The following is a 22,795-nucleotide window of genomic DNA, read 5'->3' as shown; positions in this document are numbered from 1 at the left end:
ATGCTCCTTTAATGCTTAATTGCCATGACTCAGATTTCTCTGAAACTGACTTCTGGTAAAAGTCTTCAGAAACACATCTGTGATGGCTCAATTGTTAGTAAACCTTTATGGAGTCAGCCACCACGGAGTCCTTTAAGCAAGTTGTTCGTATGTGATTGAAGTTTAAATGTCAAAGAAAACAATGCCTTACATATTATAAGGGGCTTGTTTTCCCAGAGAAATAAAAACATTATGAAATCTCTGATTTGGTCAAGCAATACCTCCCTGGGCTCAGGCCCTCCCTAGGTTGACAAGAACATTCTTAGGTGGAAAGGAGCTTCTGCAAGCAGGTGTCAACTTTCCCCTACATCTGAGGAGTCAATCCAAGCAACTACCAGATCCCACCCTCATTGCAAAAGTCAAGACTAAAAGTTGAGCGGTACTTTACCTTCATCAACCTCCTGCCTGGAAAAGCTGGGTACTTCTCACCACCATGACCAGAGTGAGGTTTTGGCCCTTTTGGACACAGATGACTATTCAGGAATGGTTCCTCGCTGCTGCCTGTCAGAGGGTGGGGCTCGAGCCAAGAAGTTGAAGCAGAGCAAGGGTTGCGGGGATACTCACAAGGGTAGTGTGATAGAGCCTCGACAGCTCCATTTATGTGATAAATAAGTCCCCTACTTAAAGAGTTCTGCACCCTCAGTTTGCTAATTTTGGCATTTCCTCTTCAAGAAACAGACACATTGTTACAGTATTCTGTGAACAGAGGCTGAAAAATAATATGCCATTAATTATCAAAAGGCCTTGTCCTCTAAACGATAATAAACATCTTATTTGAAACATGACAAAAGAGAAGGTTGAGGCAATTATCCCTAAGAGTCAAGAGGAAGGGCAGAGTTTCAGGTCCGATGTGATCATTTATTGAATTTGGTGGCTCCGAGCAAGGCTTTTAACCTCTATGAGTCTCAGTTTCCTCATCCTTGCTGCGAGGAAGGTCATTCCTACCTCAATGGATTGTTGAGAGATGATATGTGGGAAAGCACCTAGTTTAATTCCTGGAACATAATATTGCCTCCAAATAAATGCTGAGTCTGACAAATTGTATTATCAAATGGCTCTCTAGAATGGATTCTTTTGTTCTATTCAATATGCTGCATTAACTTTCAGATATTCAGCTAGGCTTTACATCTTTGCCTGTGTGGGGTGAGGAGAGGGGATGGGAGGGAAAAAAGGATACAAATCCAACATTACCTGTTGCTATATATTTTTTCCTTCTTGGATATTTAGTTTATTTCCTATAAGCATTCATGTCTTTATTTTTATCCCATCTTGTGACCTAAACTTGGACTGGAAACGCTCTGAGAGGTAGGAACCCTTCCTTTGGCAAGGGCCATCCCCAAGTTCAGCCTAAAAGGATGTATCCCTCTGAGAGACACCCACAGCTGGCAGGGCTCCAGGAATGTAAGCACATAAGGTAGGGAGTCCCCAGAGAAAGAGAACCAGGTATGACTTTCCTGACATAAGAGAAGCCAGTTTTGGCCTAAGCCATTTTGTGATCTAAGCTTAGCCACAATGCTTGCCCTTGAACAGGTCTCAGTAATTAACGATTTTAAGGGAACAAAAGAATGCAGGAACAAATGACTGTTATCAGGCAAAAGAAGTAACAACAGCAAAGACAACTTATCAGTTGTAAAGGCTCCCAGTTCTGTTTCAATAGTAAAGATTAGCTTGAGGAGCTCAACCACTTGATCAACTGGAACCGTGACCTTTTCTGACCCTCCTGACTTCAATCAACTAAAGCTTGGACTCTGCCTACTGCTCAAGCCCCTTCATGAATATGCATGTACCCTTAGCTTAAAACTTCTCCAATTTTGCCATTCAGGGAGACACAGCTTTGGGAAAGATCCCGGTGTTTTCCTTACTTGCTGCAAGTGATAAACCCTTCTCCCAGTCTTTGACTTGGTTGTGCTTGGCTTGACACGCACCAAGAGGTGAACCCAGTTTTGGGGCAACTGGAATAGAAGTTTTTGATAGAAATGACTAGGTGGTTGGGCCTGACCCAGGTTCCCCAGGGACTGGGCAAGGAATAAAAGAGATCCAGAAGTTTCCAACAAGGACACAGAAAATGGCTGAGAGTAGTAACTAAAGTGTGTGTTCTCCAGGGAGGACACATGGCAAGTTGGAAGTGCCTTTGTGGACAGGGAACACGGGTGGAACACCCAAGCCGAAAAACAAATGGAAGCTACAGTCAGGTATTGGGAACAAGGGTGAGGTCTGAGTGAGGGTCCCTTCAGTACCAGGAACACCTGAGTTTTGATTGGGATTAGCTAACAAGACTAATGCTATACAAATTGTGGACACCTCAAGAATGCAGAGGCCATCATAAGGATCAGAAAGCCCTTTCTCACCTGCTGTAATGAAACCCAGCAGGACCCTGTGGGGCTCCTGGGCACAGAAGCCTTTCAAGCAGTTGCCAATCAGGGAAGGGAAGGGATGCAGAGACAAAGGAGGAGCAGCCAAGAAACAATAGGGCGGCCTCGGGGCAGGGTCCTGGCTCCACCTCAAGGGATACACATAACAATATCTTTGAGCTCTTTACAGAACTAGAACCCCCAACAAATGGAAGATGTTAGCATTCTTCATTCCAGATTCAAGGAACAAGAGAAGCTCATCAAGAGACCTCCTGAGACCAGATTAAAGGAATCAGAGAAGCTCATTTGGAGACCACCTGAGGCCAGATTAAAGGACTGTAGGCCCTGCACACACCTTGATGCTTATCAACAACCCTGCCCTTGAGCGATTGCTGTCAAACTCCTCACCAAATCCTCCTGGGTTGGGACACAGTTTGTTTGTTTGTTTGCGGTGTGCGGACCTCCCACTGTTGTGGCCTCTCCCGTAGCGGCGCACAGGCTCCGGATGCGCAGGCTCAGCAGCCATGGCTCACGGGTCCAGCCGCTCCACAGCATGTGGGATCCTCCCAGACCGGGGCTCGAACCCGCGTCCCCTGCATCGGCAGGCGGACTCTCAACCCCTGCGCCACCAGGGAAGCCTGGGACACAGTTTTTGAGGGGCATGAGCCCACTGTATCCCCCTGTGCCTGGCAAAGCAACAAAGCTATTCTTTTCTACTTCACCCAAAACTCTGTCTCTGAAATTTGATTTGGCACCGGTGAACAGAGGCCAAGTTTTTGGCATCAGTAATGCCCTACTTGAAGAGAAGGCAATTTACTATAGAATAATATCATCTACCTGTGAAATAAAATTCATATTTTATGGCAAGACAAGAAAAATGTAAACATAAAAATTCTTCTCTGCCCTTTGGCCCTCTCTCTCTCCCCACTATGCATTGTGTATCTGCATTATGCATTGACAAGGCCTCCCCCATTGGCAGAAATACCTGCTCAACCGTAAAGAGAAACATTCCCCTAGCATCAAGCTAACTCGTTAAAAGATAACATTCCTTCTTGATCTTGTAAGGGGTCACATGACCCACCAAGATGGCACTTAGATCTGGGTTATGTAAACTATCAATAACACATCATTTGATGTATAGCTCTCTGTCTCAAAAAACCTATATAAACTGTGTCTTGACTTCTAATGGGCGGAACAGTTCTCAGAGCTTTCTGACATGTTCTTCCTGGGTTAAAATCCTCAAATTTGGCTCAAATAAAATTTTCCATTCCTTTCTTAGATGGACTGATTAATTTTTTGTTGACATACATGAAGACCTAGCTGGTCTGGAATGAGCTTCTGAGGAAGGCTGCGTGGTTTGTAGAGGGTTACGGAGAAAGATTGGCAGGACCAGTTAGAATTGTTTCCATTTTCATCAGTCTTGCTCAGTCACAGTGGGAAAACTGAGGCATTAGAAACTCATTTTGAGCTTCAGTAACAATTGCTTCTAATCAGTATCTTATTGTGGTGAATCTATGCCTTTAACACAGAGGAGCTTCATAAAGTATAGCCACATAAAGACCCCATAAAAATGAAATCACGAGCTTGTAATGAAAAGACATATTATTTTCTAGGACTGGATAATATGCAGAAAACTTCTTCATGGTGGTTAATTGTAGTCTCCACCAGGTAGGGAGTTTTGTACATTTGGTTCAATAAGTTGATCCAGTACTTGAAATATGGGTGCTGAGTAAGTGTTGAATTATTAATAAGATCTTGGTAATCAGGAGGCTAAGGGAAAATGGGAAAAAAAGAGACATATTTACCTGATTTAAGAGAAGACCAGCTTGAATTAGAAAAAAAATCTGAAGTGTAATAGTTTTTTTATTTTTAATCGACTTTAATCAGGTATAATTTATGTACAGTAAAATGCAGCCTTTTAAAGTTCATAGTTTTATGAGTTTTGACACTTTTACACTAGTGTAACTACCATCCCAATCAAGATATAAGGCATTTCCATTTCTTCAGAAAGTTTCCTCTGTCTCTTCTCAGGTAACACTGACTAGTGGCTGTCCCTAGGCAACCACTGATCCTGTTTAGATTCTAATCTAAGATTAGATTTTTCCTCTTTCAGGACTTCCAATAAATGGAATCATATAGTGTGTAATCTTTTGTGTCTGACTTTCTAACAGCCTAATATTTTTGAACCTCATCTATGTTTTGGAATACGTCAATGATTCATTTCTTTTTATTGTTGGGTATTATTTCACTGTATAAATATACCACAATTTGTGGTATCCACTTTCTTTTTGGACATTTGTTTCCAGTTTTTAAGTAATATATGTAAATTTTTGATATGAACATTTATGTACATAAGTACATATTCAGGTGGACATATGTTTTACTTCTCTTGGGAAATTTGTCTCTTGACAAATTTGTTGTATCATCCTTGTGAATGTCATTATAAAATTTTTCTTTTATCTTTCTTAATACTTTTTATATTAATGTCAAAAATCTTAGTTTAGTCATTTTAGTCTTCTTTGGTTTACTGTTTGCATGATATGTCTTCTCTATCCATTTACTTATCCTTACACTTTTGTGTCTTTATATTTCTAATACAACGATTGAAAATAGATGTATATGTAGTTGACAGATGGCTTCCTGACAGAAATACAGAAATAATGGAAACCAGGTAACAATGAAACAAAATTCTTTACCTTGTGAAATTATTTTTCAAAAGTAAAGGTAAAAAAAATACATTTCCAGAAAAATAAAAATGGAGAGAATTAGTTACCCATTAGTAGACCCACTCTATAAAAAAAACTAAAGAGACAAGTTAATGTAGAAGAAAGTGAGTCCAGATGGTTACACGGAAATGCAGGAAGGAATGAAGGGCCAAAGAAAGGGTAACCAACCTAGCAATGATCTATTGTGAGACTTGACCCATAATCAAAAGATGCTGTAGTCATCTCAGTCTTATTCTTGTCCTTTTGTTTGTAATTGGGTCTCACACTGCTTCCTAAAACAAGATTTTCCTCTTTTTTGTTCATTACCATCAGTTTTATTATATGGTACATAGATGTGGTTTTATTTGTCATGCATGGTGTTCATAACACTTCCCCATTCTGTGATTTGATATCTTTCTTTAGTTTTGGAAATTGTTTTCCCTTTATTATGGCTTCTTATGTACACTCTCTCTTCTTTCCTTCTCAGATTCAAATTACGTTTTTTACCTCTATTTACTGTTTTCCATATGTTGCTTATTTTCTTTTCTGTATTTTTTATCCCTTTTGTTTTCTGCTTCTATCTGGATATTTTATTTTCTGTGGCTCTAACTTCCAGTCATTTATCCTCTCTTCTGCTGTGCCACAACTGCTTTTAAACCCATATATTGAGTTACTAACTTAAATTATTGCATTTTTTGATGCTAAGATTTGCATTTGATTCTTTTTTTTTTAAATCTAGATTTCAGTTCTCATAAGAAATTATCAACCTTACCTATGTTTGGTAACTCCAAAAGTTGCATCATATGTATATCTGTTTTTATTTTATGCTTTTCTCTTAATACTGATTCTATATGCCTGCTATTTTTGATTAATTGTGGACATGTTAAATTCAGTAGGTGACCTTGATCCAATCAGGGAGTGAGCTGTTTGTGGCTAGGCTACAGTTTTCATAAAGTTTTATTTGTACTTTATCTCTGCTTCTAGAGTAATGGCCTTCAGGGTCCCCAGCTGAAAGTCTGGGTGCTTGTTAAGGTCTCTCTTTCTTGGTAAACCCTAGAGTACAATATTTGTCTCATTTTTACCACGTGACTTTAGAAAACCCTGTTTTTTATTATGTTTTTTATTTGTTTAGCTTCTTAGTCTATAGCTTAAAGCAGCGTAAGAATTCAGCAAATGTCTTGAAGAGGAAACAGCACTGAATGTCATTCCTTTGTGTCTCCCTTCTTATTAGATTTTGGCTTCTCGACTGCTGGCTTCCTTGGTAGTCCCAAACTCTATATTTGTCTCTCTGGCCCAGTGATATTGCCGGCTCCTCTGTCTCCTAACAGCAGTCATTTGACTGAATTCTCAGCCTCTGTTTCTCTACTGAGAATCAGCAAATGCTCCATAGGGGAAAACACTTTAAAGAGTATCAGTTGATCTGTCTGAGATTCCTTTGACTCCAAGCTCTTAATTCCCCAATTCTTGCTTGCCTTTGCAACCCACCAGGGACCTCAAGCAAAAAATAAATAAATAAATAAATAAAAACTATTTTATCTGGATTTTCCACTTCTTCTGGGCTGAAATTGGTGTGCTACAAACTACTTTATCATAACTGAAAGCCAAAGTCAGACTAACTCCATGAAATTATGTGTGTGTGAATTTGAAATTTGAAATCCAGTATTTTTCTCTTTCCCTTTTCTCTTCACCATTGGGTTTCCCCTATACAGACATACCTCGGAGATATTGCAAGTTGAGTTCCAGACTACTGCAATAAAGTGAATACCACAATAAAGTGAGTCACATGAATATTTTGGTTTTCCAGTGCATATAAAACTTATGCTTGTACTATACTGTAATCTATTAAGTGTGTAATAGCATTATGTCTAAAAGAAGTATATATTTTAATTTAAAAATACTTTATTGCTAAAAAAATGCTAACAATCTTCTGACCTTTTAGCAAGTTGTAATCTTTTTGCTGGTAGAGGGTCTTCCCTTGATGTTGATGACTGCTGACTGATCAAGGTTGTGGTTGCTGAAGATAGGGGTAGCTGTGGAAATTTCTTAACATAAGACAACAAGGACATTTGCCACATAGATCGACTCTTTATTCCCAAACAATTTCTCTGTAGCAGGCAATGCTGTTTGATAGTGTTTTACCCATAGTAGAACTTCTTTCAAAATTGTAGTCAATCTTCTCAAACCCTGCCTCTGCCTTACTCACTGAGTTAATGTAATATCCCAAATCCATTGTTGTCATTTCAACAATTGATTAAATTTGCTACCTTATGTAAGTGCAGTTTGTGACTTCACCAATCAATTACAATAGTAACATCAAAAATCACTGATCACAGTTCACCATAACAAATATAATAATAATGAAAAAGTTTGAAATATTGTGAGAATTACCCAAAGGTGACACAGAGCCATGAAGTGAGCAAATGTTATTGGAAAAATGGTGCTGATAGACTCGCCACAAACCTTCAATTTGTAAAAAAACTCAATGTCTGTGAAATGCCATAAAGTGACATGCAATGAAACAAGGTGTACCTGTACAACTAATTTGCACAACATGCAAAGGACAAGTTAAAAAGTTGGCAATTCTAACCTAGCTGTTGTTCAGATAGACTGGGCCCAACCAGACCCTTGATCTAGTTAGTCTGACTTCATGTGCGTACACCATGCTCTGATAGCCAATACATTCAGGCCCTGGACATTGAACTTTTGTTTCTAACAATAACTGCTCACCCTCCTTCCTTGTTCTCAGTCTTGAGCCAACTTCCTCCCTGACTCCTGATTTCTGTCCCATCACCAGCCAAACTCTTGTTCTTTGGATGCCAGCTTAGTTTTGTCAGTTTCGTCCTAGGTGCTCTCAAATGGTATGAGATTAAAGTTACCCCAGGGTCTGTGCCCTTCATATGTTATTAAGCTTGTTAAAAATGTAGGTTTCTAGGGAATTCCCTGGTGGTCCAGTGGTTAACACTCCACGCTTCCACTGCAGGGGGCACAGGTTTGATCCCTGGTCAGGGAACTAAGATCCTGTGTGCTGCATGGCACAGCTAAAATAAGTAAATGTAGGTTTCGGGCTTTGGCCTCAGATTCTGATTAACAATTGGTCTGAGATGAATCCTAACAATTTTTATTTTTAGTGAGCCTCACCCTAGCACCTGAAAACCCTGGCTCCATTCTGGGACCCCCACAGACTGAGAATGGCTGACTTCACCAGCTTTGCTCAGCCCTGTGCCCTGGAAGGGACATGACTCAGTGAGAATTTAACTCATGTGGATTTTTGCTGTTTGAAGTGATCCCTGCCCTCTGGAGAAAAATAATCAGAGGATTATGGGGAATTATCTCCCCTGAAGGCTATGAGGACGTAGCCCATTGTCCGTGTTAGGTGGCAGTATGGCAGATCGCGTGCCTGTCTCTTTTGCCACCCTCTGACTCAGAATCTTCACAATGTAAAGTTAAACTCAGAAACACCTGCCATTGATTGTCTGAACTATTTTTGGGCAATCTGGAAAACGCTTTCTCATCAGCTACACATTGTCTCCCCAACATCTTAAGCTATTATTCAGAACATTTCTAGTCTTCATTTTATACTTAGGACCATGAAGTCAAGCCAAGAAGACATTTTTGTATTCCCCCATCTCCCTACCAGTATTGGAGGAATGTCAACAGAAAGAAGGAGGGATATTATTTAGGGTGGCCTGAGGGGTAATAAGCAGGATTAATGGGATGAAATTGAGCAAAGGAAAATTTAAAGCTAACCTCAGGAACATTTTCCGAAGATTGAGATCAATGATCTTGTGGAATTAAGATCCCAGGGGAGGTTGTGGGAGCCCTATTACTTGAATCGGTTCAAACTAGACGGGACCAAATATTTGAATATAATCCCACCTTGGCAGAGAGTAAACCTGCAATGGCTGGAAGATGGAAAAAATGACCTAATAGGTCTTTTCCATCCCTGACTTCTATGAGTCATCCAATGTATGCTGTCGTGCGTCACACTGCCGGCCAGACCCGGGTCATTCGCTATACATTTCAGCCACAAAATCCTCAGATTTTGACTACGTCCCAGCTAAACGGCTACCTCAGCAGAGGCTGAGGGCTCCTTTGGGATTTCTGGTTAGTTTATAATCAATTAGATATCAGAAATGAAAGCAGAAATCAGTCATAGCAGCGGACGGTGGTGAGTAATTGAGTTATTTTCCCTGTCCTCTGGGAGGCTCACCCTCAACCCTTTGCAGACAGACAGAAATCTTTCCACTGCAGTTGTCGTTTGTAACTCTGCCTCTCAGGCTTGGCTGGCCTGTGGACCGTGCTGGGACCGGCCTCCTGCTGCAGCTCCCGGCCCGCTGTGGCCTCTTCTGCCACAGTCAACTCCCCTTCAGCTGCACCGGTGGAAGGCGCTCTCTACATGCCCCAGCCTGCGGAACCGGCGTTCGGGAGAACTGCTTCAGGACTGTCCGCTGACACAAGTCCCAGAGCGTTTTCTGAGAACATTGTTATTATCAGCTGCATCTTTTCTCCAAATACAATGTCAGGAGGATACCTAAAGCTGATCAAAGCAGAACTGTTTTGATTTCAACAGGGAAGGGGAGCCAGGACCCACAAGAAATTTTCTTCTTGCCACTCCCCTGACTCATCTCTCTTTCCTGAAGCTTCATAGAAGAATGCATACAAGCCACTGTCAGGCACATATTCAAAACCAATTCTCTACACCCTTGCATGTGCTTTCTTGACATTTCACAGTCCATGAAGACCACAAATGGCGGATGAAACAACTGCTGCATCTCCAGACTTCACAGAGCCCGGGGAAGCAAGACATCTGCTCTAGACCTAGTTTTCCATTCTCCTTTCCCTCTTCTGGGTCCTCAACCTCTCAGGCTGCTGGTGGCTGGAGAGTGATTGGAGAAGAGAGCAGAAAAGGATCGGCTATGGGTGCTGACAAAGAAGTGTATTTCGTGTTAATTACATGAGCCCTTAACCTCCGCTTTCCCTGTCACCAAGGAGATATAGCAGCGTTGCCTGGTCTTCCTTTTGTGTTTCTCCTCTCTTGCATGTTGTTTTTTGTGACTTCAGGTCTGCCCTAAATGCACATTACAGCCTGGTTTTGTGAGGCATGCTGGGAAGCATGGTGGAATCATGGAGGATCAGTTCCCCAGCCCCGAAGCTTTAGGAAGTGCAGACAGAGTCCCTGGCTTCCCCAAGGGATTCCTTAGACAAATCTCCTGAATGGCAGCTGGCCTCCGTGTTTTCCTTCTCCACTTTCTGGGTTTCAAAGCATTCTTAGCTAAAATTCTAAGTCCTTCTAGCTAGTAGGGAGAGAAGTAAATGGATTTGAACCTAAGCCTATCTGATATCATAGCCCCAAATCTAAACCCCAGCATTACACTTGCTCTCACTTAACTAGACGGCCTGCACAGCAGCGGGAGTTCTCAATTCCACATTTCTAAACCTCCTGCTCTGTGTAGGGTTTCCGTAATGCAGCCAAGTAGGGAACATCATTGGGTTCATGTTTATTTCCGACCTCCTCCCTCTGGCATTTCTTCCTTGTTGCTTTCAACTTCGAACAGGCTGAGATGAGAAGGGTTAAGTCACCTGTCCTTTCACTGGCCAACTGGTTAATGCTCTTTCCTTCTATTGTCCCTCTCATTAACCAGAGACAAGTTCTTCATTAACCAGAGTTAAGTGCTGCCCTTCACTAGAACCTAAGGCTCCTTACTGGTTTTGGGTCCTTCAGTAATTTCCTACCTTAGTAAAAAGGCAGCTTTGCACTAGGAGCAAACCTGGGAGTCACTGAAATCCAGCTGGTTGTTTGGGGGTGTCAGAGTCCTAGACTCAGAGCTAGAAGGACCCCTAGATTAGAGAGTCCTCACTCCCCGCCTCCCGCTTCCCTGGATGAGAAAAAAGAACATAAAGAGGTTATATGGCTTGGCCAGGGTCACACTACTTAAATGAGAGAATTAGGAGTGAATGAAGGTTTCACTTCCAAATCCGTGTTTTTCCGTTTCCTCCACGTCACTCAGAGAAGAGCAGGACAAAGGGTTAGGGCGCGAGCTTGAGCAACGAGTGGCAACTTTTAGAGAAAAGTTTTGGATAGAAATTTCCTCGGAGGACGATCTTTTATGAGCCAGTCCTCAGAGGCCCTCTTGTGAACACATCAGAGACGTATGGATTACAAACATTGAAAATCCATATGGGTTGAAGAATGGAGACGGGAAGGATTTTGGCAAACACATTGGCTTTTTTAATATATATGTGTATGTGTCTGTCTATGTATATATATTATCAAATTTAAAACATTTGAAAAGCAGTTTCAGCCTAAACCACAGAGTGGCTCATCCATCCCCACTAATAAGTTCCAATCCTTCTGCTGTGTGGTCTCTCCATTCCATGGGTTAGGACCCCACTAAGTCTGTTCTACTTCAATCTGAATCCTGCCTGTTTTATACATTCTGAAGATAGGTAGAGAGAGACTAAACCTCCCTCTCCCATACAGGAACCCAACTCGCAATAGTCAGCATTTAGCCGAATGGTTTCCCTGTATTTTAAAGTGTTTTAAGTCCACTTATAAATAAATTGGGCTATACTAACGCTTTTGTAATGCACATCATGAAAAATGAACAGTCAGCTTAAAATAGATTTTCTTTCACTGCCAAGTACATTATGTGAAAAATGTACTCCATCTGGCAGGACAGACCGTGTGGTCGTGGGGATGGAGCTCAGATAAGGGAGCCGTCCTTTGTGTAAAGAGGACGCCACTCAGACCCTGATCCCTATCAGGACATACGCCACAATCCATCTAGAAGTCCATGATAGAACAAGCCATGTCCTCTTCCTGACACACACAAACAGTGGCAGCTGACACTCATGAGCCTGGAATGAATTACACTCTGCCTCACTTTCTCCTTCAGTTTCCAATGTGCCAGCCTCCAGATCAGAGCCTTCAGTGGGTCCGTCTAAACCCTGAAGCATGGCATTCATCATTTCACAATAGTTGACACCTCCTGGAGCTTTCAACTATTTCTTCACCCTGGCAAAGCTGATGTTACAACCAGCTGCTTGTGATTCTTTACTCCTTGCCCTTGTTCCTTTGCTCATGTGCTCTCCAACCTGACATTGCCTTCTACTTTTGCCCATAGTTCCATATTCATCACTTTCTTCAAGGTCCATAATGGTGTCAGTTCCATAAAGATGGAATCCCTAATTCTATCTAAATGTAATAATTTACTCGTTGAAGAAGAGTACTCTCATATCCTCAAGCTTTTCCTGCTCTGGCTTTCCTCTTTCCTTTCTTCATATTTAATAACCACCTACCTGTAGGAGGCAACTTACACCAAATGCAACATGGTTGCTAATCTGAGTCCTTCAGCCTTGTGACTGGACACTTCTTGTCCTGGTTTCCTTTCTAGGAACCTTTCTAGAAATAGCTAGGCATCTACCATGATTACTATTTCCACCAAAACTCTGCTAATTAACTATCTCATTCCTGCTAAACTGTTAGCCAATAATTGGTTAGAGCTTGGGGAATCCGCTGAGTATTTGCATTTTAGTCAAGAATCTTCAAAGAAGCCAGCACCACCTTGTGCCTTTATCTTGAGCTACCTCATCCGTATTGTGTGTCACCTTCACCAGTTAGGCCCCACTTTTGGCCAAAATCCTGGAGCTATTCCCCTGTTCCTGCCCGACACTGCCCAACCCTCTCTGCGCTTGTACCTTCCTGAAGGGTGACGTGGTGGTTACAAGCTCCGACTCATGAGGCAGACAGAACTGACTTTGATTCCTGATTTCAAATTCTGGTTTTGACACTCTGTGCCTTAAATCTCTCTGAGCCTTGGTTTCCTCACCTGCAAAATGGGGATAATAATAGTATGCCAAACTCATTATGTCCTTATGAAAATTGCTTGAAATAATGCTTGTAAAATATTTAGCCCAGTATCTAGGAAAGAATCCATGCATTTTAGTTATGATTATTATGGTTGTTCTGAATTCTGTTTTCAATATTGTATTCACCCATCATATCTGACAAATTGGTAGATTTTTCTTTTGAGCTTTGCTTAGGCTTTTTTCTCTAGATTCTGACTCTCTTTGTACATGGTTTTATAGCTCCTTTTGTCCTGATCTAGGTGGTTTTCCTGCCTGGTCTGTCCTCAGCTTTTGAGTCCCCACTGTGGTATCATGCTATGTCCACTCAGGATAGGAAAGCTTCAGGATTCAGAGAATGAACTTCTAATGGTAGAATAACAGGAACCTTCATATGTAAATGGATAACATACATACATCCTACTCACACTACCTTAAAAAAAAAATTACTTGGATCTCTCTACCTACCCCCCTGCTGCTTGGTACAGTCAGATTCTTTGGGGTACAGTGTGACACATATAATAGGCAATAATAAAAGTTCATGAAGTGAGTGGGGGAGGGAAGAATAAACTAAAGAAAATAGTGGTAAAAGCATTCCCATGGACCTTTTTGTATCAGTCTTCAGAATATATTGAACCCAATATAATCATGAGAGTCCTTATAAGTGAAAGAGACAAGAAAATGAATGAGAAAGAAATTTAAAGATACTATAGAGCTGGCCTTGGAGATGGTCACTAGAAACTGGAAAAGGCAATGAAATGGATTCTCCTCTACAAGTCTCCAGAAAGAACACCACTTTTCCAACACTGATTTTAGTCCAATGAGACCTGTTTTGGACTCCTGACCTCCAGAACGGTAAGATAATGAGCTATGTTATTTGAAGCCACTAAGTTCATGGTAATTCATTACAGCAGCAATAGAAAACGAATACAATTGTGCTACTATAGTTACCCTAAGGACTAGTTTTTTCTGGTCTGCCACTCAGGGTAAAATTTTTTCTCTTAGGCATTTTTTAGGAAATGCTGTTACTTTTGAAAAATGAAACTTTATATCTTGTGGTTTGAAGTGCTTTTTCTGTAGAAAATATTAATGAAGAGATATAGGCATGCCTTTCTACTCATTATTCTCTTTTAAAATACTAATTTAAGAAAAAACTCGTCTTTAAAATCTCTAATTATTTTAATCATTTCTGCCTTTTCCCCTGATTATCTTCTTAGACATATTTAAAATGCCTCTTTCAACTAATCTTAAACCTTTACCTTAGAGTCAAAAGCCCTTATGTATTTGAAAAAGGTATAAAAAATAATCTTTTGTCCACCTCTCTAAAGGAAAGGTGCTTCTTATGCTACTCAAATGGCAGATATTATCTTGCCATTTATCAGGGCATTTTTCTTTTTAATCCTTGTCTCAGTGAGTGAAAAGCAGACAATACCCTAGAGAAGAAAATGGTAAATTTGTGTCCTTCATTTTCTCCCTATAATCTCCATATATCTGTATTTACAGGTATCTTTAAGAGACTTTCATCCTTTCTAAATCTTTCTTTCTCTACTTGTATTCTCAATCTTACATACTCTCTATTCTTCTGGAATCTTATTCCATAAGTTAATTTTTTTATCTTCTTCCCATATTCTGAAATGCAAACTAACAAACACATGACCGATTCCTTTCACTAGATCCTGTTTCTGTCTCAAATATTCTTCTCTTTCTTGTCTCTTTTTATTTCAATACCAGATTTCTAATTCCTTACCTTTCATTTATACTTCAAATTTGGCAACCTGGATCCCATACCAACCTCTCAACTGAAATTATTTTTATAAAAATCATAGATGACCTCTTGATTGCTAAATCCCATGAGAACTTTGAATCTTAACATTCCATGTCAAAACATAATATCTTTAATCTGTAAGCATTCTTTATAGCTAAGTAAGAAGTGATAGCCGCATTGAAAGGGCAACTTATATAATTTTATAATCCAGAAAAAAATACAACTTGTCAATAGATATGAAAGCATTCACTCTATTTGGTTGTTGAATACTTGTTAAGGTATTTGAAAATTATTTTTTATTTTCAGTGCTGGTGAGGCTGTGTGAGCAGCTATTCTCAGAGTTGTGTGCAAAATTTATGAGGATGTTCATCAAAGGTGTTTTACTAATGGCAAAATTTTAGAAACAAACCACACTTCCACTATTTGAAGTAATCGATTAAATTATAATATATTTTATATACCTGAAGTCTATGAAGATAGCTTAATGGCATTGGAAAATGATTAAGATATAGTAAAGGAAAAAAAAATTACAATACAGTGACTCACTTCTGTGGGGGAGAAGAGAAAAAATTCATAATATTTTCAGTGGTTATGAATGATTTAAAGAGGTGTTTTTGCTTTGCCTTTATGTTTTCCAAATTTGTACAAAAGGTATTAATTTCATAACTAGAAATAAACAGAAAAATTTTTGTTTTAAACCACAATAAGCTATAATAACAAACCAGGCTATAAATATCATTTTGGGGATCTGAGATTTTGCTAAGTCTACAGAAACGCCATGAGTTTGAGGTGATGTTACTTGAAAACAGTCAGGAAGCAACAGGTCTGTGAGGTTAGTTAAGATAGACTCAAGTGCTCTAACCTTCAGAAATGCTCATGTTTGGACTGATAATCTCTTATGGAGCTGGAGGAAGCTGATTAAAAAAAAATGTGCCTAATAAGAAGGTTGTCCCATCTTATTTATCATGGAAAAGAAAGCAAGTCTATGGGCTTCATAAGTAATGGAGAACTGAATATGGCCTCCTGTCCAGGGAGAAGAGTTTGTAGAAGTTGGTGGAGGCGTGATTTTGGATGGATCTTGAACAAGTCAGGACTTGGTCCTACAGACCCAGCCCACAGGGGGAGCAGATAGGAGGCCATTATGCTCTTGGAGGAATCAGGTGACACAAGCCTGAACTAAGACCCTACCCAGTGCAGGGGAAAGGAAGAACCACCATAAAGAACAAATTGTTGGTGCCTGGCATTGTTTGAAGGCAGGGGTCAAGAAAGAAGTACAGGTCGGAAATGACAACATTTTGAAGCCAGAGGGTGTCAAGAAAACAATGGAAAATCTCTCAGAAATGCAGTTATAAGTGGAAGTTGGTTTAGACGGAAGATGGTAAATTTGGATTTTGATGGAGCATGTGAACAAATGGCAGGACACTGGTGCAATGTCCACCTGGTGGATGAGAACAGAAGAGAGAAGTTAGGATTGAGTATAGAATATGTAAAATATGTAATAATAAACTTTGTGAATAACTTTGGATACAAATTGAGATTGTGACTCTCTGTGAATGAAATCACACTCATGTTGTGAATAGATGATAAAGGCACTGATCTTTTTTTTTATTGTTATACATCAATTCCATTTCACAAATGCCATCAGATTTCTAGGCAACACAATTCAGAGTTTATTCTTCTTCTTGGGTGGTTAAAACCACTGACGTTGGCCTTGGACATTTATAACCTAATTTGTCATAGCTTATCTTACCCTGGAAATTAGCTTCATATACTAAGAAAGGTCTTTTCCTACATAAGAAAGCAAAATCCTCTAAATCTCATCCCTGAGCTGTATTGTTGTGAAACTAATTCATTCTGATGTGGGAGAAATTCTTTCATCAAAATCTTCAACGTGATATCTGGTTGGGTTATTTCTCACTCCTAATTACCCAGATCAGAGTGAGGAAGAGGTAAAACCAAATGGATAATGCAACAATTTTAGTGTGAGAGTTGTGTAATTTAACACAGTGACAACATTTGTGTTTGTGAACATCTGTAGCTCGCAGAAAGTTTACTGCTGTGCTTTGTTTGCTTCAAGTGGCAAGATTTCTTGCTTGAGTCCTGGTTTCTCCCCCAACAGATTCTGTGATGGTAGACACACTTTTTACCTTTATTGGGCCTTCCTTTTCACCCATTAAATAGAGATTACAATACCCTGTGGCCCCAACTCATAGTGCTAGCAAAAATTAAGATAATAAATGTGAAGTTGCAGTGGAATCTATTTTAAGTGTTAGCCAAATCTAATTTTTGGCACACATTACATTTGCAAAAGACCTCCTTAAAATCATGCAAAACAGGTGTCAATGAAAAAATAAATATTGGGTGACCCATTTGGCAAAGCTTTATTTGAATGTAATAGGTTTTCTTTAAAAAGCTAACAAGCACTTTCAAAGTTTGTTTTGTCATCCACATATGCACATGCATGTGTGTGTGTGTGAGCTCACACACACACACACACACACTCAATGTGACTCTGCAGATATTGTTTCTTGGGATTGGCTGCCATTTGCCGTCACTAATCAGACAGTTGTTAGATGTGAAGGTAGTTGAATGATCATAGCTAATTTTAATCAAATCAGTAAATTGAAACTCAAAAAGGTATTGGCAGTGATTTACATTTTCTTCAGGAGTTTGCAATTCAATAATATCAGACCTTTCCAAGAAACTCCTTTTAGGTCTTTAATGTCCCTCTTTCTTGAGTTGACCAGAGCCCTTTAATCCTATCCAGCATCAATTTAGAAGGCACCATCTTTACTAACTCTTACAAATTGAATTGTGTTCCCTTAAAACTTGTATGCTCAAGTCTTAACCCCCAGTACCTCTGAATGTGACCTTATTTGGAGATAGCGTCTTTACAGAGGTAATCAGTTAAAATGAGGTTATAAGGATGGGTCCTAATCCAATGTGACTGGTGTCCTTATTAAAAAAAAAAAAAAAAAAGGAAATTTGGAGGCAGACACATATATAGGGAGAACACTTGAAGATGACGGCAGAGATCAAGGTGACGATTCTATGAGTTAAGGATTGGCTATGGGTGGTTGCCAGCAAACCACCAGAAGCTGGGCTGGGAGGTATGGAACAGATTCTTCCTCACAGATTCCAGAAGGAACCAACCCTGCTGACGCTTTGATCCTGAACTTTTAGCTTCCAGAACTGTGAGTCAATACATTTCCGTTATTTATGGAACTGATTTATGGTACTTTGTTATGGCAGCCTTAGCAAACTTATATAACAACAAATCCCCTCCTCCAATTTACAAGTTTGGTGAACAAATGGAGAGGAAACTTTAGCATGTAAATGATTATTAAGAAAAGCTATATCCTGTGGGTATTCAAAGCTACTTACTTTTAAAACATCCATTACCAAAGAGATATTATTTTTATTCACAGACTTGCTGCTAAATTATTTGGAATATTTTGGTTAGAACAGATTTCTTCTTCAGCAGAATTCCAGCGAAGTAGTGTGAGTATGGGCTGTGAGCCAGGATATAGAAATGGTTTCATGATGGAGAACAGAAGCTTATAATGGGATTAAATTAAAGCTACCTCCATCTTTATTTAGCTTTTAAATGTGATAATGCAGTGAAAACATCCAGTTCCGTGCCTGGAACATAGTAAGTGTTCAGTAAATAAATCTAAAATCTGAAACCTCTGAAGTCTGGGTAGAGTCACCCAATTTGATTTTAAATGGGTAAATGTTTTTGAAAAGCTGTTATGTGAACTCTGCTCTGATCCATATTGGCTGTTAAGCATAGCTCCCAAACAATGTCCATCAGAACACTGAACTAAACTTGTGTATATTCTCATGCAAGAAAGTCTATAAAACTGAGCTTTTTGGAGTTATCTGTAGACATGTTAACATGTACTGCTAAGGATAGGTCAAATCAGGATATCAGACCCTCCTTTCTTTGTGCTTCTGTTACATATTCTGCATTATCTCTATTTTAGTTCCTAACACAGCTCAAGGTCATTGCTGTGTGTGTACTTCTCCCTACCAAACTCTTAAGCTCCTCAAGACAGCTTACGTCTTCCTTCTTTATGGCTCCAGGACTTAGCATAGTGTCTGTCATGTGGAGGCACTCAAGGCAAATAGTAAATATGTTTACATGTTGAGAGAACTTCTGCAGGATGCAAATTACACCACATAAAATCTTAGCTGGTTTACTTTTCTGCTGCAAGGCTGTTCAGAATTGAGAGTCACGTTAACATTTCAAACTTTAAAACCTCAAGAGGCTTTACGTATGTTATCTTATTTGGTTTTTAAAATAACCCCCCAAGAGAGGGTGGATATTATTATTATTATTCCGATTTGAAAAATGACAAAACTGATCCAGGGAAGAAAAGTCATTTGCATATGGTGATACAGATATGTATGAGCCTAACCAGGCTCTAAGTATTGACTCCCAGTTCAGCAGTTCTGTTGGGCCGTTCTCCTTCCTACAGCTGTCACATGATGTAATTTATTGAACGGCAGTTGATGTCACTGACCACGTGACTTTCTAACGCAACCACTGAGACCACTGAAAATTCTGGATCTACTAAAGTCCATCCAGCTTTCAGTTTTCTATACAAAGACTGAAATTCTCCTAAGATAGAGAAAATAAAGGATATATACGAAGTAAAGACGTTGTAAGGGGCAATAGTTCCAGTGACAATACACAATAAAATTAGAATAAGCTGGGCGTTGGAATAAGTTGCATACCAAATATCCTTGGTAATAGGATTTTCCCCCCTGAAACAGACCAGAAATGGTAGAAATAGGACACATGTCAGTCAGTCCGACTTATGTACCCTTTACAAACCTTCAGGCTTTGTAGGTTAATTCTAAGGAGTTGTTTGTAAACCTGGGCCAGTGCAGACACCCACTGCTCTTACAGAGCCCAGAGAGAAGACATCTCTAAACACTGGGATGCCTGGCATTGAACTTGCCCAGCAGCTACTTCCAGAGGCCAATTTCTTCCTGAAATTTCACTGGAGGGAAAGCCCTATTTAGTACTTAACAATACCTATAAACGCACATGTGGGTTCATACATATTTTCTTTCCATATGTATTTTCTTTATATGTATAGACATGTGTAAAATGTGAGGACAAGTCAGCACTTAAATAGGCATATGTATTTCACATCTGTTTCTACACATGAAGAGGGTGTGGAAGAAACAAGGGGCATTATTTCTTGGCACTTGTACTATGATAGGTGTGAGTCTGCCCCAAGGACTCACAAAGAGGTGGTTTCTACAGCATGATTTTATAGATCCTAAAACCCCTGCCTTCACCAAACTTCCCTAAATGTCTTATCATGATAATAAAGGCATTATTTCAACAGAGTCTTACATAAGTATATACATTTAACAGTCATAGCCAATTTTTATGAAATACTTATATATACTTTAGATTTATTAACTCATTCAGTCTCAAAATCACACTTTGAAGTTAATGCCATCGGCATTCTCATTTTACCAGTTAAAAAAAACCCACCAAGACAAAAGACAGATTTGGACACAGGAAAGCTGCCTGTAGAGTTTGTGTGTGTAACCACAGTCTCCTGCCCTGGCAGTGGGCTTCTGAGATGGGAATCTGTTATGTCATTAACACTTACTGCCCAAGAGTGGATTGGTCTGTTAGTTTAGCTTCACAAAGGGCTCTGTCCAAATGACAATTGAGATGAGATTATTTCAATGCGTAAAGGGAAATTTAACACTTTGTGGAATAACGTACTTACCACCCAGAGAGGACTCAGTGATTAGGAGGATATATAAGAGGCAAATTTGTTTTAAAGTACTTATTGAACACCTACGATGAGCTTGATGCCATATTATCAACTGTGGAGAGACGAAGATGAATAAATTATAATTTCTGCTTTCTGGAAGTTAATGGTACACTAAGGGTAGGTAAAATAGGCAGGTGAACGGACGCAGAGTGTGCTGAGCAAGATAAAACATATAAAATAAAGTCAGCAGGTGCCAAAGTATCTCTGAAAGTATCTCTGACCAGGAGATGCTGGGAAGAGGTGACAATCGAAGTTTGGTATGGAATGAAAAAGAGTGTGTTAGGTGAAGAAGTTGGGGGAGGGCATCTTAGGAGAGGGAACACATCCTCAAAGAAGGATTAAGGCATGTGAAAGGACCTGGCCTTGTGAGACAGGTGGGGTGTGAATGGAGGAAAAGGAGCATGGGATGAAGTAGCAGGAGAGCCCTGGTTCAGCTTGTGAAGGGTCTTACAAGTCAGGCAAATGATTTGGACTTTGTCCTTCAGGCTGGTGGCTCTCATCTGGGGATGATTTTGTCCCCCACCGACGGAAGCTCTTTGGCAATGTCTGGAGACACTATGAGTTGTTACAGCAGAGAAGGCACTACTGGCATCTAGTTGGGTAAGGCCAGGGATGCTGCTAAACCTCCTTCAATGCACTAGACACTCCCCACAACAAAGAATGATCTGGACCACAATGTCAGTGGTGACATTGTTGAGAAATCTTGCTGTAGGGAAAGGGCAGGGGTTTTAAATTAGGAGACTGATATCAATATCTTTATTTTTTTAAATATGCATCCTTGGGCTATAATAGGAAAGGACTTATGACAGAGCAACCTTTTAGTAAGGAGTGGCCATTTATTGAAGGCTCGCTGTATGTGAGGCAAACCCCCAAGAGTGTTAGAAACATTGAATTTATTGCTCAAAATAACCCCATGAGATTCTATTTCTCTACTATAACAGATGTAGAGGACAAACGTATGGACACCAAGGGGGGAAAGTTGCGGGGCAGGGTGGTGGTGGGATGAATTGGGAGATTGAGATTGACATATACACACTAATATGTACAAAATGGATAACTAATAAGAACCTGCAGTATAAAAGAATAAATTAAATTAAATAAAAAAAAAAAATAACCCCATGAGAAGGTGTACGGGTAGATAAAGTATCTCAAGCAAAGTGACCGAGTTAGTAACAGCCAAGTTAGGATTTAAACCCTCACTCCAATGCCTAGGCACCTCCCCCCAACCCCTAACACTGTCCTACCCCTCTAGTCTCTGCATAACTATAGAGGTGGAAAACTAAGGTTGAATTCTGACAGTAAGAATGGGAATGAAGAGAAGCCAGATTTGAGAGATATTTGAGGCAGACTTAGTCAATAGGATTTGGAAACACATTAGATGTAATGGGGTTAATAGAGGAAAGACCAAGGATGACACTGAAGTTTCTAATGTAGATAAGATTAATGATAGGCTATTTCATTTCATAGTATTTCATTATGAAGTCTTTAATAGTATCGAGGTCAAACAAAATTATTCCCTTGAAGTACCCAAGAAACTCTTGAGGGAGTGGTGAAAAGTCGTGATAATGGAATTGCCAGGGTAGAAGAAGCGATGAGGTCATTTCTGGACATATTGAAAATAATTAGAATATGTGGTGGAGCTTGAGAAAAATGTTCATAATCCATTAGCCTATAGGTGCTGGTTGGACCATGAGAATGCCCAGGGACAGTATGTAGAACAAGAAGAGAAAAGGACCAGGGAAAAAAATCTTGGAGAATCCTTAAGGCACACTCAAGACAGGAGAATTCTGGAAGAATAGGTGGAGGATTCTGAAATATTTCAGATCTTGTTTCATACTTCTAAGTAGAAATATGTATGTATATATCCTTCAGTGGCATGTAAGGTCATTAGTGATATAGCTATTCATATCTTTAGATTTTGTTTGTATCTATCTATCTATCTATTTATCTATCTATCTATCTATCTATCTATCTATCTATCTATCTATCTATCTATCCTTCAATGGTAGGTCCATGGAAAAGGAAAAGGGCACGGAATTGTAGGAACTCGCACATTCCTCTGAGAATGGTCCTAACTTCTACAGTATTAAAAGTGGGCTTTCCTGGCAAAACATGTGCTTGTATAATAAATCTTATTGCTGGCCCTTACTCCACAGTGAGATGTAGCTAACTGAAGAAGCCAGCTTGTGGTCCCTTTACCCAAGGAAATATAGATGCTCATATGATAAGAGGTTGGTAGAGGGGATTCCCATTTCTTTCCATGCATGGAAAGAGAATTTCTAG

This window comes from Pseudorca crassidens, chromosome 2 (assembly GCF_039906515.1).
Source record: "Pseudorca crassidens isolate mPseCra1 chromosome 2, mPseCra1.hap1, whole genome shotgun sequence".
Lineage (NCBI taxonomy): Eukaryota > Metazoa > Chordata > Mammalia > Artiodactyla > Delphinidae > Pseudorca > Pseudorca crassidens.
The sequence above is the reverse complement of the archived record's forward strand: the minus strand, read 5'-3'. Positions refer to the sequence as shown.